General features: G+C 40.6%; 1 pseudogene; it reads left to right on the top strand.

Moving 5' to 3' along the window:
* Positions 1-5,490: 5,490 nt before the first annotated feature.
* Positions 5,491-5,605, top strand: LOC145543961 (small nucleolar RNA SNORA70; annotated as a pseudogene).
* Positions 5,606-19,081: the final 13,476 nt, after the last annotated feature.

The raw sequence follows: 19,081 nt of genomic DNA, 5'->3' as shown, positions 1-19,081 counted from the left end.
CGTTCAATCTTCCCCAGCATCAGAGTCTTTTTCAATGAATCAGTTCTTCGCATCAGGTGGCCAAAGTATTAGAGTTTCAGCTTCAGCATCAGTCCTTCCAATGAATATTCAGGACAGATTTCCTTTAGGATTGAATGGTTGGATCTCCTTGCAGTCCAAGGGACTCTCAAGAGTCTTCTCCAACACCACAGTTCAAAAGCATCAGTTCTTCAGCACTCAACTTTCTTTATAGTCCAAATCTCACATCCATGCATGGCTACTGGAAAAACCATAGCTTTGACTAGATGAACCTTTGTTGGTAAAGTACTGTCTCTGCTTTTTAATATGCTGTCTAGGAATATATGTATACATATAGCTGATTCACTTTGCTGTACAGCATAAAATAACACAACATTGCAAAGCAACTATACTCTAATAAAAAATAATTTAAAAATGACATTTGTGCTTAAGAGCATCATTAATTCTTATTTAGCAAGGGACGAAACAAAAAGACCTAAATGACTCACATTTCAACTCTATGGAAAATAACAGAATACCTTAAAATGGATAGATCTATAAATGTTTATTACCAGGAGTATTTAGAATCAACCTTTCTCCCTCTCAAGGGGATGATGACGTTAGCAAAACTCTTCTGTTAAAAGGATATGTTCCCCCTTTCAATCTTTCTCCTCCATAAAGCTCCAATTACATTGGTATCTGATGTGATCCTTTTTTTGGGTTTCATTTCGTTTTTATTTATGTGATTCTTCAAGCTCTTCAATGTATGTTTTTAATTTGCTTGACTTTCAGGCAGAAAAGAATCTATCAAGGGAAATGAAAAACAAGATCAATACTTCTTTCTTGCCAGGTAGCCTCTTGGCTGTGTCCTGCAAGGCTTGACAGTATTTGGAGATGGTTTGTGGAGCAGGTGGTAAGTGTGTATATATTACGTCAATGTTAGTCCAGGCTTCCAGCAAGAGGCAGAGTGTAAGTGTGCTATTTATGTACTGGCAATTTTAAAAGCATGAAAGTCTACAGAAGACTGAAAACAATATTCTTCAACAAGTGGGTTAGAACCAGAAGCAATTCAGATTGTTGAAGGTAAAGTAACATTTTGTTACAAATTATTAGTTAAGAATGATTTTTTTGAAAAAAGCTCATGAAATAAAATACAAGCCTGACCAGTTTTCAAATACAAGCAAAACGAAACAAAACCTTCTTGGCCTTATCACAAACTCTGGCTCCTTACTTAATTTCTAATAATTCATAAAATTGGAACCATTTTGAGTAAAGAAAACACATTTTTTTTTTCTCTTAAAAGAATCAGATATGTTCTATGGGTTTCTACGAGAATGGTAGTTCGGATGTCATCTCCTTCCATTTTACCAGAATTTTTTGAATAAGTTAATTAAATTTACTATTCTTGGTCATAATATGACCAGCTCACAGAGTTACTGCGAGCATAAAGTTAAATAGCAAAAATAATTGCTGGCAAGTACTGAATGCTAATTATGTGTCAGAGACAGTCCTAAGTACTTCACATGGATAATTCTTCATATTAACTTCACTAGGTTAATTTAGCCTGTTTGAGGGTAGATAGTTCACCCAAGCCACACAGCTAGCAAGTGTTTGAATCAGAATTGGAAGCAGACAGCCTGGCTTCAGAACCCGTGCTCTTTGACAGCTCTGTTGTGTGGCATGGTGCTCTGTGTTCAGGAAGTTGTTCTTGTTCAGTTGCTCAGTCGTGTCCGACTCTGTGATCCCATGGACTGCAGCACACCAGGCTTCCCTGTCCTTCACCATCTCCTGGAGTTTGCTCAAATCCATGTCCATTGAGTTGGTGATGCCATCCAGCCGTCTCATCCTCTGCAACCAGGAGGCACTTGGGGCCATTGGTTCCCTTCCTCCCTACTGATAAAGCTATGACAGCAGCTCTGCAGATGCCAGCTTTCAGAGGCATGACAACAGCATCTCGAAGAAGAAATGCCATCTCTCCTCTGAGTTTCATAGATCTGAAGCCTGTTCTGAAGGAAAGAGATTTCCCTAAGCCATTATCCATATGGACCAGGGCTGGTTAGGCAGGAGAGGGGAGCTGGCCAGAAGAGCAGTAGCAGGAAGAAGATGTTGTTTCCTGAGGCTGCCTGTGCTGATACGAAACAGAGCAGAAGGATATGTCACAGGACAGAGCGGACCTGCAGGCCACCCGGAGTTCTGGGAGGCTGGGAAGCAACTGGAGGCGAAAAGGCAGTGCCTTATCCAGCCATGCTGCAGTTGAGGTTAAAAAAAAAAAAAAGTTTACACTCAGTGAACGTCTCTTCAGTTAAAATTGTGCTATTTTTTTAATCAGGATATAGTTGCCTCACAACATTGTGTTACTTTCTGCTGTACAGTGAAGTGAACCAACCACATGTATACATATATTCCCTCCCTCTTGGACCTCCCTCCCACCCCACTCCTCATTCCACCCCTCTAGGTCATCACAGAGCACTGAGCTGAGCTTCCTGTGCTACACAGCAGATTCCCACCAGCTATCTATTCTACACATGGTAATGTATATATGGGGGCTTTCCTGGTAGCTCAGCTGGTAAAGAATCCACCTACAATGCAGGAGACCCTGGTTCGATTCCTGGGTAGGGAAAATCCCTTGAAGAAGGGATAGGCTACCCACTCCACTGTATATATGGGGGCTTCCCAGATGGCTCTAGTGGTAAAGAATCTGCCTGCCAATTCAGGAGTCATGACAGACGCAGGTTCGATCCCTGGGCTGCGAAGATCCCCTGGAGGAGGGCATGATAACCCACTCCAGTATTCTAGCCTGGAGAATCCCAGTGGGAGAGGAGCCCAGTGGGCTATGGTCCTCAGCGTCACAAAGAATCAAGCATGACTGAGGTGACAGCACTCACGCACACACACAGTTAATATAGGTCAATCCCAATCCCTCGATTCATCCCACCTACCCTTACCCTGTAAACCTCCCGCCAGCTCTTGTCCACACATCTGTTCTCTACATCTCTGTCTGCCCTGCAAAAAAAAAAAAAAAAAAAGACAAAAAACTATGATCTGTATTAAATGGCCTTTATTTACCGAAAGTATTTTTTTTCTTAAAAAAATAAAACTGTACTATTTTTGATTTTTAGAAATTTTATATTTTCATTTGTCTTGATCACTGAGTTTTTTTGGTTTTTTGTGAGTACCTCACCTAGTCCCAGCTCTGACCCTGTTCTGGCTGCCCAGTGACCTGGGTTTCCTGCCAATCCTTCAACATAGCTGTTTGGTCTTGAGTAAACTCTTTGATATGTGTTCTGATCTATGGAATGGACATAAAACTCCTTCCACAACAGAGGGCTTTAGTGATAATCAAAGGAGCTGACATGACACCTAGTCATAATCAAAAGTGCTCTGAGCTCAATAAATGTGGGTGAGAGGGAAGTACTGCAGAAATTCATTACTCTCTTCATATTTACAGAAAAAATTAGTGGTGCCCCAAATGGATCACTGGTGACAGAGAACAAGGAAATACCCCACTGAAAAGAGATCAGGCCCTCAGGTGAGGAGCATCTAGAAGGAAAACTTGTTGCCTCTTCCATCTGCCCTGGGGAAAGTAGAGACCCTGGGCAAGGGCCCCTGGTTCAGGAGTTAGATCTTCCTTCTCTCACTTATAGTTTGAGCATATTACCCAGGCATATTTCTAAGGCCTCTAACCCCTTCAAAGGAGTCAGACTGTACCAAGTGAAAATGTTGACAAAAATCTAAGTCCTGACCCACCGTCCTTGTGTTGCTGCACTTACGGCTGAAAGCATCAGCCACCAGATGTTTCTTCTCACCCATTTCAATCCAGCCTCTCAGGACTGGTGTGTGTGTGTGTGTGTCTGTGTGTGTCTGTGTGTGTGTGTGTGTCTGTGTGTGTGTGCGTGTGCGCGTGCACGCGTGCGTGCTCCTGTCCAAAGAGTCATGTCCAACTCTTTGTGACCCCATAGATTGTAGTACATCAGGCTCCTTTCTCTATGGAGCTTCCCAGGCAAAAATACTGAAGTGGATTGCCATTTCCTCCTCCAAGGGATCTTCCTGACTCAGAGGTCAAACCTGCATCTCCTGCATTGGCAGTTGAAACCTAAATCTCCCTTTATTATAGGACTTAATGCTGGCTCTCACATCTACTTTCCAGGAAAACTATAAGAAAAGCCTTTGTGGATGGGGACAGAAGAAATCAAACAGGGCAAAAAACGTTCTGAAGGGGCAAAACAATGTCTACCACCATCATAGTGTTTCCAGATTATTCTGAGATGACCTGTGCAAAAAGCACAAGTTTTTAAAAATCAAGTAACATCACATCCATTTTGGGGTATTTGTCCTAAATACACCAAATTTAGTTTTTTAATAAATGTCCCCCAAGTTTGAGCAATTTAGTCCCCTTCTCTATAATTATGATGTTGAAATTGAAGCCAAAGGAAGGGTTGATGAGTTTCAGATGGATGGAGAAAGCTTGTGCACAAGAGTCAATGGTCTCAAAACAAACCAGAGACTTACCATGTGGCTGAAGGAAGAGTCTATTAAGCAGATGCTTGTTTGTGCTGCTCTGTTTACAACCAGTGGAACTACTTGATTGTGTTAAAAATTATTGAGCATGTATCCTCAGACCTTCACATGGTGTACAAGCACATATTCACTTGCCTAATTAGTCCTTTACCCACTTTAATGTGTCAAATAATTTAACCATTCAAGACTAAGCCAAGTGGGAAAGAAACTCATAAGTTATGCTTCCAACTGAACCTTTCTTATGCAGTATTCCTCTGTCAAGGACTGCATTGGTAAATCCTCCAGCTGATATTTCTGTATTTCAGCTGCATCCTGCAGACCTGACATCAAGGCTGTGCTCCTGTTAGAAATGATGCATTTTTGTTTTTAATGCATTGATCTTTTCCTGTGGACAATCAATAAACATATTGTTAGAAAAATAAATCATATCTCTCTCCATCTCCAGGAAGTGCTTCAGGATTAGCCTTCACTGATATCATACAGCTAATGACAACAGGTAAGGGGGAAGGGGAGTGAACTTATTCATGACAGGATAAAGATATCAGATAAACAAGCACGCAGCTCTTCCCAAGACCAACTAGATGGATTTTCCAGGGTCCTCCTGGCTGCAGAGATTTTCCTGAAATATGCATATATGAGAACAGAGAGTGAGCTGGCAGATTCCAAGCATCTGATTGTAAGCTCCTTGATGTAAAGTGTTTTGCTTTAGCACAGGAGAAAGGGATCAGGCTGCAGAACATTTTCTAAGATTCCTAAAGTGTTTATATTAGACCTGCCTTTGTAGCTTAGCTACAGTCACAGTATTATCCAAACCTCTTCAACTCCAAACTTCTCACCATCATTATGAACCTTTCATCAAGTGAACAAAGAATAGGTATATACCTCTGCTTAGTCTTCTTCATTCAGTCATTTCCCAAAAACATATTGAGTGCCTACTTGAGTTAGTAATCTACTGCTTTGTAACAGATAATCCATTTGCAGCCAATTAAGCTGACCAGTGCTTTTTCCCCCATGGGGTCCCAGTATACAATTGCTGCAAACAGCAGCCTGTTACCTGCATAAGTTGTCCTAAGAGTACATGGAGACAGCCTTTGCCAGTGGACGTTCATGCCCAGCATGCTGTCCCCAGTCTACCTCTAGACAGGTGTGTGTGTTGCCTTTGGAAGGTCCCAGGGCACAGTGTCCAGGGTCCACATTGGCCAAATCATAACGTCCATCCACACCAACTGGTAGAACAAGAAAGGTGTGATTGAGGCCCACTAGGCAGGGCCAAGTTCAAGTTTCCTGGCCACCAGAAGACCCACATCTGTAAGAAGTGGGGATTTACTAAGTTTAATGCTGATGAATTTGAAAACATAGTGGGAAGAAAGTGGCTCATTCTGGATGACTGTAAAGTCAAATGCATCCCTAATCATGCCTCCTGGACAAATGTTGGGCCCTGCACTCATGAAAGCCTTGGTGCCCAAGGCTTGAGAGCCCCTCCTTAATCATGCTCACCAATAAATCCTACTTTCCTGTCAAAAAAGAGAATCCATGCCTGATGGCTTAAAGCAATACACAATGACTATCTCACATTTTATTTGAGTCAAATATCTGGACACAGTTTACCTGGGTCCTTTGCTTCTGGATTTCTCACAGGCAGTGCAGAAGGGGTCTTGGGACTACAGTCCTCTCAAGGCTTGACTGGGGAAGGATGCACTTCCAAGCTCACGTGGTGGCTGGCATTCCCAAGTTCCTTGCAGCCTGTTGTCCAGACGCCAACCTTGGTTCCCAGTTCCATAGGCTTCTCCAATACGGCAGCCTGTTCAATGAAGATGTAAGCCAAGGAAACGAGAGAGAGAGTCTGCTAGCAAGACACAGGGGTCAAAATCTTGTGTAATTCAAGCATAAATGTGACATCCCCATTTTTTGTCCATATACTATTGTCAAAGAGAGGCATTAACCAGTTTCTTCCCACATTCAAGGGTAAGGAATTACACAAAGGGGTAAATACTAAGATGGGTATCACTGGAAGGCAGGTCAGAAGTCACCAACCACACTTCTCTGTGGCAGGCTCTGTGCTTTGTGATGAAGATATAGTGATAAACCAGACAAATAAGGCTCCCTCCCTCCTGAAGCATTGTCTGGGTTTGAGATACTGAATCATGAAACTCCAAGTTGTTGTTCATTTGCTAAGTCATGTCTGACTCTTTATGATCCCATGGACTGCAACATGCCAGGCCTCCCTTTCTTCACTATCTCTTGGAGTTTACTCAGACTCATGTCCATTGGATCAGTGATGTCATCCAACCATCTCATCCTCTGTTGCCCCCTTCTCCTCCTGCCTTCAACCTTTCCCAGCATCAGGGGCTTTTCCAATGAATTGCCTCTTCGCACCAAGTGGCCAAAGTATTGGAGCTTCAGCTTCAGCATCAGTCCTTCCAAAGAATATTCAGGGTTGATTTCCTTTAGGATTGACTGGTTTGATCTCCTTGCTGTCCAAGTGACTCTTGAGAGTCATCTCCAGCACCCCAGTTCAAACTCCAAGAGATACCTATAATATGGAGAAGAGACAAAGCAGGAGAATACAGAGCTTCAACCATGTTTTCTTAAAGGTCCTTAGAGGTCAAGTGGATGAATGAGAACTGGGTCTCTGAAAATTCCTTTAGAACGTGTCACTAGGGTAATATAGACAGAGTATATGGTTGCTAATAGGACGTAATAAAAAAGCACAAAAAAATTTCTCTAATAAAACTGCTGTTTCAAGTCTCTTTACAAGAGGAAAATGTCTTTCATGCTTTTCATTTCTTACTTACAAATGTGTTCTAACGCAACTATTTCTGGAACAGGTCATAGATTGTCACATGGATAAACTAAAGCGCAAACATTTGGATATCAGATTCTTCATGAAAGTAAGTTGGTAGGGGAGACTCCTGCCGTGGTGGGGAATAGCAAGAACAAGGCAAACTGGAAGTAATTTTCCTCATTACTTCAGAGAGTAGCCCCTGCTTGAAAAATAGGGAGAACAATAGTACTTTCGTGACTGGCAGAATAACAACTCCACAAAAATGTGCACACTCTAATATCCAGATTTTGTGACTGTGTTACTTAACACGGCAAAAGGGACTTTTCAGATGTGATTAAGATTATGAGGCTTGAGAACGAAGTTGTGCCATTGGCGGGATGTGGATGGACATAGACTCATACAAAGTGAAGTAAGTCAAAAAGAGAAAAACAGGTATCATATGTTAACACATGTGTATAGACTCTTGAGAGTCCCTTGGACTGCAAGGAGATCCAACCAGTCCATCCTAAAGGAGATCAGTCCTGGGTGTTCATTGGAAGGACTGATGTTGAAGCTGAAACTCCAATACTTTGGCCACCTCATGCGAAGAGTTGACTCATTGGAAAAGATCCTAGTGCTGGGAAGGATTGGGGACAGGAGGAGAAGGGGACGACAGAGGATGAGATGATTGGATGGCATCACCGACTTGATGGACATGGGTTTGGGTAAACTCCGGGAGTTGGTGATGGACAGGGAGGCCTGGCATGCTGCAATTCATGAGGTCACAAAGAGTTGGACACGACTGAGCAACTGAACTGAACTGATATATATATATATATATATATATATATATATATATATATATATATATGGAATCTATAAAAATGGTACTGATGATCTTATTTGCAAAGCAGAAATAGAGACACAGACGTAGATATCAAACATATGGATACCAAAGGGGAAAGGGTGGTGGTGGGATGAATTGAAAGATTGAGATTGACATACATACACTATTGATACTATGTATAGAATAGATAACTAGTGAGAACCTACTGTATAGCACAGGGAATTATACTCACCGCTCTATGGTTACCTAAATGGAAAGGAAATCTAAAAAAGCGGGGATATATGCATATGTGCAGCTTGCTTCCCTGGTAGTTCAGTTGGTTAAAAATCTACCTGGAATGCAGGAGACCCCAGTTTGATTCCTGGGTCTGGAAGATCCTCTGGAGAAGGGATAGCTACTCACTCCATTATCCTTGGGCTTCCCTGCTGGCTCAGATGGTAAAGAATCCACCTGCAATGCAGGAAACCTGGGTTCTACCCCTGGGTTGGTAAGGTCCCCTGGAGGAGGACATGTCAACCTACTCCAGTATTCTTGCCTGGAGAATCCCATATACAGAGGAGCCTAGCAGACTATAGTCCATGGGGTCGCAAAGAGTTGGACATGACTGAGCAACTACACACAGCACAGCATTCACTTTGCTGTACAGTGTAAACTAACACAACTTTGTGAAGCAGTATACTCCAAGAAAAATTAATTTAAGAAAGAAAAAGATTATTTACCTTGAAATGGGGTAGTTATCCTGGATTAGCTATGTGGATACCGTGTAGTCAGCAAGTCCTTAAAGGGGAAGAGAAAGACACAGAAGAACAGAATGAGAGATGCAAAGAAAGAAGGAGGCAGGAGAGATTCAAAGCCTGAAGATAAGAGGACGAGGGCAAGAATCAAGGCATCTGGGTGGCCTCTGGCAGCTGGGAACACTCCTAAGCCAAAAGCCAGCAAGGACATGGAAACCTCAGTTCTGCAACTGAAGACAATTCTGCCAAAACCCGAATGAGTGAGGAAATGGATTCTCCCCCAGAGCCCTCAGAAAGAATGCAGCCCTGTAGACCCTGTGATTTTAGCCCCGTGAGATCCGACTCAGATTTTGACCTACAGAACTGTAAGATAATAAATCTGTGCTGTGTTAAGCTAAGTTTGTGGTAATTCATCATGACGGCAAAAGAAAACTAATACCCTTACTCACTGGATTGTTATAAGAACTGAAATCACGAATATACGTTGAGAGTCCTGGAAATGTATCTGGCACACAGCAAGCAAGCGCTGCGCACGTGTTTTCCATTATTATGACCTTGCAACCTGGGCGTTCTTAGCTGATGGATGGAAAAACATGGCCCAGCCGGGGGGAAAAAGAGGCTCAAGGAATGTCTCCACATACTGTTTATTTCCAAATAAATCTCCTTTAATGATCACATATGTCATGTAATAAGCTTCAGGTTCCTGATGCCAGAGCCTGAAAGGAAGGTGACCAGTGAATGATATTTTTAATATGACCCAGCAAGCTGAATAAAAGGGCCATTGACCTCTTAAGACCTAACATTCTTTTTTGTCATTCTAGTAAAGTAGTTTTCTCTGGATTTAGAGTAATACATTTAGCATGGAAATAAGACTTGAATGATATGTCAAACCTAAAAACAAATCTACTTCATGATGTGTGTTCATCTGATTATATTATCAGAATATCTTTTTTTCTCCCTCTTTTTGTGTTTATTCACCACCTTATTCACTACCATATGCCCAGCGCTTGCATTGCCAACATCAGCTAAAGAGTTGCTCACTGGTGGAGGTAGAATTGCTGGAAGAAATATTAGGGTTATTATTTTTTTTACCCTACTTCTCCTTCCTTTTTAAAATTTATTAATTTCAATTGGAAGATAATTTCTTTACAATATTGTGTGGTTTCTGCCATACATTAACACGAAGCAGTCATCACTATACATATGTCCCCTCCCTGGTGGTTCAGTGGTAAAGAATCTCATTGCCAATTCAGGAGACACAGGTTTGATCCCTGTTGCTGGGAAGATCCCCTGGAGAAGGAAATGGTAATCCACTCCAGTATTCTTGCCTGGGAAATCCCATGGACAGAGGAGTCAAGCGGTCTACAGTCAATGGCATCGCAGAAGAGTCAGACATGACTTAGCAACTAAACAAAATGTATCTTTCTAATCAGATCAGTACTTAATTAACAAACACTTAAGATTAAGAAACTTGAAGGTAGTAAAGGAAACCAAGATCTTCAGAACTAGTCCTATCATAAGGGAGTTTATCAACTAGTGGGGATATTAAATGCATGCCAAAGTATAACACTCAATATAGGATACCGTATGACAAGATGGTGGTCTCAAAGTGTGGGGTATTTACTCTGTGGCATGCGGGTTGATCCCAGGCCATGCAAGAATAGAGCACTAAATTACAATGAATCCAGAAAGCCACTCTGCTTTCCATCTATTTGACTAGCTTCAGAAGAAAGTTTCATTTTCATTCTAGGGTGCCTTCAACATTCTTCTCACACTTAGTTTGTCTCCCTCTGCACCACCCAGTGAAGAAGCCTCAGGCTCCAGAGACCCAGGCTGGCCCCACATAGCTAAAATTTAATTACATTGTTTGGCTCCTGCTGTATTTATTTCCATGGATACCTTCTGTTTATGGCAAGTGAAACACTTTTCTATTTTCGGTAGTGGTTTAATGTTTTCTTTTTAAAATTACTTCACTTAAAGTTTTAAAAAGTGAATCCAATTTCAATTTGTTGGAAGTGAATACTGCCCCAGATGGTTCATTGATATGGCAACAATTATTGAAGTGTTATAAGAATAACTAAAGTTTTGGATAATAAAACAGAGTGTGTGGTAAAGGCATGGTAATATTTGAGAGGAGGGAGTCACTATAGGCCACTTGATTGATCGGGTTCTTAGAGGCCATGAGACAGGAAGTGGAGTTTGGTACTGGTAGTAAGAGAGGAGTTGTTATTGTTGTTTAGTTGCTAAATCATGACTGACTCTTTGCAACCGCATGGATTATAGCCCATCAGGCTCCTCTGTCCATTGGATTTCCCAGGCAAGAATACTGGAGTGGGTTGTCATTTCCTCCTCCAGAGGATCTTTCAGACTCAGGGTTCAAACTTCAAACCCACGTCTCTTGCCTCAGCAGGCAGATTCTTTACCACTGAGCCACCAGAGGAGTCCAGAGAGGAATAGGGTTTGCTAAGGTTGAAGATATGGTGTAGAGATGCAGGAGTGGGAAGCTTGAACCAAAGCAGAATGACCTCAGAAGGCAGTGATCAGGGCATTTCCACTAAAGTAAAGGTGTGTGTGTGGTGGGGAGGGGGTGATGTCATGACAGATGAACTTTAAGAAGGTTGTAGAAAACCTTTCATTACAAGCTCTCCTCCATTTCATCATCTGAAAATTGTTTCCTCCATCTCTCCAGGAGCTGACTGAGAACTAGTTCCCAGTTGCCCCCTGATAATGAAATATAAGGAGGCCCTGCCTACACTTTGGACTCCTGTGTCACTGCATTGCTGTGATTGTTGGTGTCTCTTTCATGCACCTCAAACCTTCTGCTGCACAACCCATCAACAAAGGCTATGGGGCCCTCCGATGTGTTAACTCCAACATTCACTTGATTTATGTACCATCTGGACCATTTGCAATCAGGAGATAACAGATATCTTCCTTATTTTCAAGAGCCTGCCACTCAAGGAGATGCCATCCACTGAGTTTAACACGAACACTCTTGGTTTGTTTAAAATGTGTAAGCTTAAAAATGTCCTCTTTTATCCCTCGGAATTCCCCAATAGCCATTCTAAAATTAATCACATATACTCCTCGCCTGCACTTAATGGCAATGGAAGGGTTGAATTTCATGGGGTGACATGGATGCAGCTGACAGTTTTAAGATTTTATGTTTCACATATTTTAAATTCCTTTGTTTAAAGAGTATATGTATTTAAAGTATAAAGGATGAGAGTGTTTGACCTCAGGATTGTTATGTTTCGCTAATAATATTCATGATGGTACTGTATTTCCTCTCTCCATCTCAAAGACACCTTAAATCTTTCTGATTACCATTCATGGCTACTCCATTTCTTAATGCTAAAGTCATAAGAATCCCAAGGGGAAAAAAAATGGAAGCTCAGTTGGTTTAGTGTCCTGGAAAAGTAGGAGCTTGCTGACTGGGTTATTAGAAGGGCTAAAGGAAATCTTTGAAACCAGAGATTTGGTTTGCCAGACATTGTCACCTATCATGGGGACTGAAGTCCTTGGATTCAGACACTATATTTACACCCTTTGTATCCTTTGAAAAGTATCACAAAATACAACGATGTCTTACCATGAATTATAAACTCCTTAGAGTCATCATGAGACAAAAGATAACATAGAAAACTTGATAGAAAAGAGGCTTAAGAGAGAATCAGTACATGAAAAAAACTGAGTTTAATAGGCTTACTTTGAATGCCTGGTGAAGAAGAGATGGGTGATGTACAAAGTATTTATAATAGTGTAGTATAGCCACTGCAAGGATGTCAGCCCAATCAGAATGGGCACAGGTCCTCAACAGCTGGTAGGGCTACAGAGGTACATTCTGACTGAGTAGCAGTACTAAGAAGAGGGGCCACCATTTAGGAGGGCACTCCAAGGACAAGCTCAAGAACTCATGTAATATTCACTCATTCAAAAAGAGAATGTTTACTGTTACCACTGTGTGCAATGTACTGTACCAAGCATGTGTGTTGTGGTGGGGATTTTTAGAAGGACTGCCCTTTATATCTAGTCTTTGTGCATTGCCATAACAAATAACATGCAGGGTGTTTTTGTTTAATCCCATATTCTATTGTATATTTAGCAATAAAAAAAAAACGCAACTGTAATGTGATGTCACTGTAGGAAACTGACAAGAGCGCATGGATCTACTGCACCCTATTTCAGTTCCTACCAGCGTCTGTGGGCTAAAACGGCGATAATTCATTCTCTCAAGGGTTCCATTTTGCCTGGGCTACTTCACACTGATTTCATTAGGTCATGAGCTTCATGGAGATCCATTAGGAAAAAGACCCATCTGACCCCACATGATGGTGAGAAACCAGTGACAACCTGGCTTTCTCAGACAAATTCTTTCGTCTTAACTCTGGTCTTTTCATCTATTTACTTAAAGTTGTAAAATTAACAAGCAGTTGCCCTTTTAAGCTGTCATTTGAGCCTAGTGGTTTCAAAAAAGCTGATGTAGAAACATGACAAATGACACAGGGGTTAAAAATTACCAACTGTGGTGGAATGATACACTAAAATTGTCATTAAAATGTCACATTTCTCCCAGTGGATGATTAAAAGCAAATTGTCTTCTTGAGACACTGGAGAAATGATGAGACAAGAAATTTTCTGCTCAACTGATGATCAATCAGCTAGAAAAAAACATTTCAGTTGAGCCACCAAGTTGTAGAAGATAGAAGAGAAATCTTTCAGGCCACAAAATTAAATAGCGGACATCCACTATTTTTGCATATCTAGCACGTGTGTCACTCATTCTTTTGGTAAAGGCACCCCATTTTCCTTGGGGACTAAACGTCTCCTACTCTCGAGTCCAAGTTTCTCCATTTTCTGACTCCAGAGATGGGCCTATGACTCAGACCACGTTCAGCAAAATGTTGCCTCCACTTGGACACAGCGATTGCTATAGAGATGGGCACAAGTCAAGTGAAATCAGTAAGAGTCAATGAGATTCAGCCTTGAGTCCTTTATTTTAGGACAGCGGAAGAGGAATCTTCATTCCACTAGGGTTACTGAGTGGATAGAATGTCAGCCTAACATCACTGGTAAACATCCTGCTAATGCGGGGCTGGAGGAAGTGCAAGCTGGAATCAAGATTGCCAGGAGAAATATCAATCACCTCAGATATGCGGATGACACCACTCTTATGGCAGAAAGTGAAGAGGAACTAAAGAGCCTCTTGATGAAAGTGAAAGAGGAGAGTGAAAAAGTTGGCTTAAAGCTCAACATTCAGAAAACTAAGATCATGGCATCCGGTCCCATCACTTCATGGCAGATAGATGAGGAAACAGTGGAAACAGTGGCTGACTTTATTTTTCTGGGCTCCAAAATCACTGCAGATGGTGATTGCAGCCATGAAATTAAAAGACGCTTACTCCTTGGAAGGAAAATTATGACCAACCTAGACAGCATATGAAAAAGCAGACATTACTTTGTCAACAAAGGTCTGTCTAGTCAAGGCTATAGTTTTTCCAGTGGTCGTGTATGGATGTGAGAGTTGGACTACAAAGAAAGCTGAGCACCAAAGAATTGATGCTTTTGAACTATGGTGTTGGAGAAGACTCTTGAGAGTCCCTTGGACTGCAAGGAGATCCAACCAGTCCATCCTAAAGGAGATCAGTCCTGGGTGTTCATTGGAAGGGCTGATGTTGAAGCTGAAACTCCAGTACTTAGGCCACCTGATCTGAAGAGCTGACTCATTGGAAAAGACCCCGATGCTGGGAAAGATTGAAGGCAGGAGGAGAAGGGGATAACAGAGGATGAGATGGTTGAATCCTTTTTATTTAAATTAATTTGAAAGGACTTTCTAAACAATTCAGGTTATTTTTGCCAGGGGTGTTTGTATCTGCTTATTCTAGGTAACAAGTTGAAAATCCTTGTTTTTTGGTAAAAAAAAATTTGGATTTCAAAATTTGCAAGATGGGAGCATTACTAATGACTCTGAACTTTCTCTCTAGGCAACAGTCAATTGTTCTGGTCCTGAATAGGATTTAGAGCCATGAAGAAATGGACAAGCAGACTGAAATGCCAATCTTAGGAATGGTCCATCCTAAAGGAGGGAAGTCTAACTCTTGGCATAGAGACATAAATCCTAATTCAGCAAAGCCATCTGTGATTTTTTCCCCCAGTCTTTGGAGCTGCACAAAACAGTCTTTTTTTTTTTTTTTTTAGTGATTACTTTTTACTGTATTCTGTCTAATTTAATTTTATATCCCATTTTTTCATTGCCAAACTCTATCTTGAGAGCTAGAAATAACATCACTGTCTATCAAAGTATCTGGTATTTGGGAAAATCTTTAGAAGCATGGAAGAAAATTAGAGACGTGTGATAAAGAATATATTGCCCTACAGCTATTAATTATGGGTCTGACAGAAAGGAAAAGTTTTCCATATAAATAAATTTTTTAAAGGATTGATTTTTATTAGGAGGGTGAGAGTGACCATACTAGAATGAAAACATCCATTCTAATGGACTGACGGCCAATAGCTACAAATCTACATCTTCCTATGGTATCAACTCTCTGCTTGTAGACAAATAAAAAGATATCTGAATGTTTGCTATTCTTGTTTTCTTTTCACTTTATCTGTGTTACCATTAAATCAATATAATTAGAGGTGGGACCATTGGGATTACTAGGGAAGTAGTAAAACAATAAGGTAGATTAACTGATCTTCACTTAGCAATTGCCATTTGTGTGGATTTAGACATGTGCCTTGATTTTTTGAAGTCTTAGTTTCTTCATGTGTACAATGGGAAAGATTACTGGCCACACCAGTGTATATGAGATTAAAAAAAAAAACAAACTACATATAAAACATGAAATTTCTTAAGGGCTCAATAAATATTTCTTATTACTATTCTTTTTATTATTATCAGTTTAAATCCCTCAGGTAGGAGCTAATATCCCAAGGGATTTTAAGGGTCTTAGCCCAGAATTACTCAGTTGAGTAATCAAGGCTTCTAGGTCTAGAACTCAGGCTTCTAGAATTAAAGATCTGTGCATTTCTCACCTTCAAAATATTTTATCTGCATCATATTTTTAACTACAGTTAGGGAACTCCAGATATTTTCTTTAAAAAAAGTTATGAAAAAACTGTGGGAAATAAAAGTACAGATGATAATTTAAATCTGTTAAATTTCAAAGAGTTATCAAAGGATAAGTATATTTAAGTCTACAATTAATGTGATAAAAATTCCATGCCATACACCAAGGAGATAATCAATTATGAATTTCCCCAGAATATTTGAGGAAACTCTCTAGGACTGACTGAGAAGAAATGCTCCTTAGCTAAAATTATAGAGACTAATTTCCCTGGAACAAAGAAATTACAAGAACAGGACAGAAGGCCGATACAAATCTTAATTAAGTCAAGTCTTTATCTGACGTTATATGTGTGTCTTTCTTGCCTAATTTGGTTTCTTGGCATTTTAGGAGTTCTCTACCAAGGACTATCTTCCCCATAAAGAACTTTATTCTCATATTTCAAACTTTGCCTCCTTCTTATTTCTCTCTCCCATTCTTCATTCCAAATTTACACAAGGCATCCTGTTTTCCCTGGACTCTGTTGGATGGAAACTGTTCAATCTGACCTACTGCTCTGGGTTAATTGTGTGGCAAGGAGCTGAGGGCTCAGGAAGCCACCTTCTCAGGACCTATCTGCACTGCACATGAACCTTCTAGAAGCTCACGTTCTTAACCCAAAGGAAGAAGGTTAATGAGAGAAACTTCAGATAAGTGTGTAGGGTAGGATAAAGACAAGAGTAGCTGATGGCGGGGCTCGTTGACAGTAAGAATCCCTCGCTTCGATAAAATGAATGAAGTCGCTCAGTCGTGTCCGACTCCTTGCGACCCCACGGACTGATGGTAGCCTACCAGGCTCCTCGGTCCATGGGATTTTCCAGGCAAGAATATTGGAGTGGGTTGCCATTTCCTTCTCCAGGAGATCTTCCTGACCCAGGGATTGAACTCAGATCTCCCACATTCTGGGCAGACGCTTTACCATCTGAGCCACAAGAGTTGGACTCGATAAAATGGATAGCTGCTTACTCCAGCATCTCATAGAGCTTTCCTGGAAGTTGGGCAAGATAGTTTTGTCTTCAGTTAACCCCAGAATTTATTCTTACATCCACCTACTGAATTTGACTTGAACCTAGATCTCTATAAAAATATCCTTGAAAAGTGTTAGTCATGCAGTTGTCTCTGACTCTTTGCAACCCCATGGACTGTAGCCCGTCAGGTTCCTCTGTCCATGGGATTCTCCAGGCAAGAATACTGGAGTGGGTTGCCATTACCTTCTCCAGGGGATCTTCCCAACCCAGAGATTGAAACTGAGTCTCTTATGTCGCCTATATTGTAGGTGGATTCTTTACCATCTGAGCCACCAGGAAAGCCAGCTGAAGCAGCATTTAATGTTCTCCTTCAACACTGCATTTGAGATTCAGATACTGTATGAATATATACGAGAAACCAGTCAGCTCTGGATCAGATGTATGCAAATCCCTAGATCCCTAGCCCATCACACTTACATAGAACTGATGAAAGTTTGTATAAGAGAGGGATAGTTTAATTTGCTTACTTCTAACATATTTACAAATGTAGAAAATCAAATTCTTAGTTTTGGGAAATGCATCTAAAGCTCAAATTGGAACAATGACATTTTAGTATAGACTTTCAATCTAGTGCATGATGATGTTTTTTTAATGATTTCTTTCATGATATTAATAAAATCTTTACAGAATTAAGCAGAGATATAATTTTTCCCTTTCATACCACTGGGATCTCTAATACATAAAAACAGTCTGCTCTGCCAAGATGGGGACAGGGCTGTCTTGAGATGTTACCAATGAATTTGGAAAATATTTTCCATGCCCATGGGAGGGACAGATAGAGCAAGACTAATTGATAAAGCATAACTTAGATGTTAACTCACCATGGAACATCAACTGTGCATTCACTGCCAAAGGAATGCCTTAAGGTTGTTGGATCAGGGAAACTATTTTATTCCCCAGTGTAACCAGTAGGCATAATAACTCTAAGATAATCCCTACTCTTCAAAACAAGATAGCAAAAAAAAAAATTAATTGGATTTTATGAAATACGTAAGACATACTCATTCAAGTTAGTATTTTTGGCCAAAACTCTCAGGCTTGGCCAGACAATTTTACTTGTTGGAGATGGTTGAAAACTCAAGTTTATTTAAAGGAAGTTCAAGTGTCCAAAAGAAGCCTCTCTCAAAGCTAGTGGAAAACCTCTTGTTTCTGATAAAATATCTTTTCCTGCAGGCTTATTAGAATCTCATAAATATTTATGATCAATTCCCTTGGTTGTTTAAACATAATGACAAACTTTATTTCAGAAATCTGGAACTTTATATGGATTCATATAAAAATTCTTGATCAGAGAAGTTTTGACCACAATGTCAAACCCAATAGTTCTGAAACAGAATTGGGTTTCCTTTGGGAATTTCCCAAGTTCCTTTGGGTTTGATCTGGGTTAGAACCCCAGAATGGGCACCAAATTTAACCATCCCTGTAAGTAAACAGAGGTGCTAATCTGTAACAAAGTTTTATCTTATTTCTGATATTATAAGGTTTACATTCTTAATGGAAGTTAGGGGACAAGTGATACCTAAAGGAAGAAAGCATTATTCCAAAGTCGCATTTTCTTAGAGACCTAGAACTCCAAAAAATAAAGAATGTTGTCCAGAAAACCCTAACAAGCCAGTGGGTAGGTAGTGATACCATTTTAATGGCAGAAAGTGAGGAGGAACTAAAAAGCCTCTTGAAGGTGAAATAGGACAATGAAAAAGCTGACTTAAAACTCAACATTCAAAAAGGAACATCATGGCATACAGTCCTATCACTTAATGGCAAATAGATGAGGAAAATGTGAAAACCATGTCAGACTTCATTTTCTTGAGCTGCAAAATCAATGAGGATGGTGACTGCAGCCACAAAATTAAGATGCTTACTCCTTGGAAGAATAGCTATGACAAACCTAGAGATGGCTTGTGGTGCTGGAGAAGACTCTTGAGAGTTCCTTAGACAGCAAGGAGATCAAATCAGTCTGCCCAAAAGGAAATCAACCTGAATATTCATTGGAAGGACTGAAGCTGAAGCTAAAGCTCCAATACTTTGGCCACATGAAGTGAAGAGCCAACACATTGGAAAAGACCCTGATGCTGGGAAAGATC

The sequence above is a fragment of the Giraffa tippelskirchi genome, chromosome 3, assembly GCF_054371585.1.
Source record: "Giraffa tippelskirchi isolate mGirTip1 chromosome 3, T2T-mGirTip1v1.2.pri, whole genome shotgun sequence".
Classification (NCBI taxonomy): domain Eukaryota; kingdom Metazoa; phylum Chordata; class Mammalia; order Artiodactyla; family Giraffidae; genus Giraffa; species Giraffa tippelskirchi.
The sequence above is the reverse complement of the archived record's forward strand: the minus strand, read 5'-3'. Positions and strand labels throughout refer to the sequence as shown.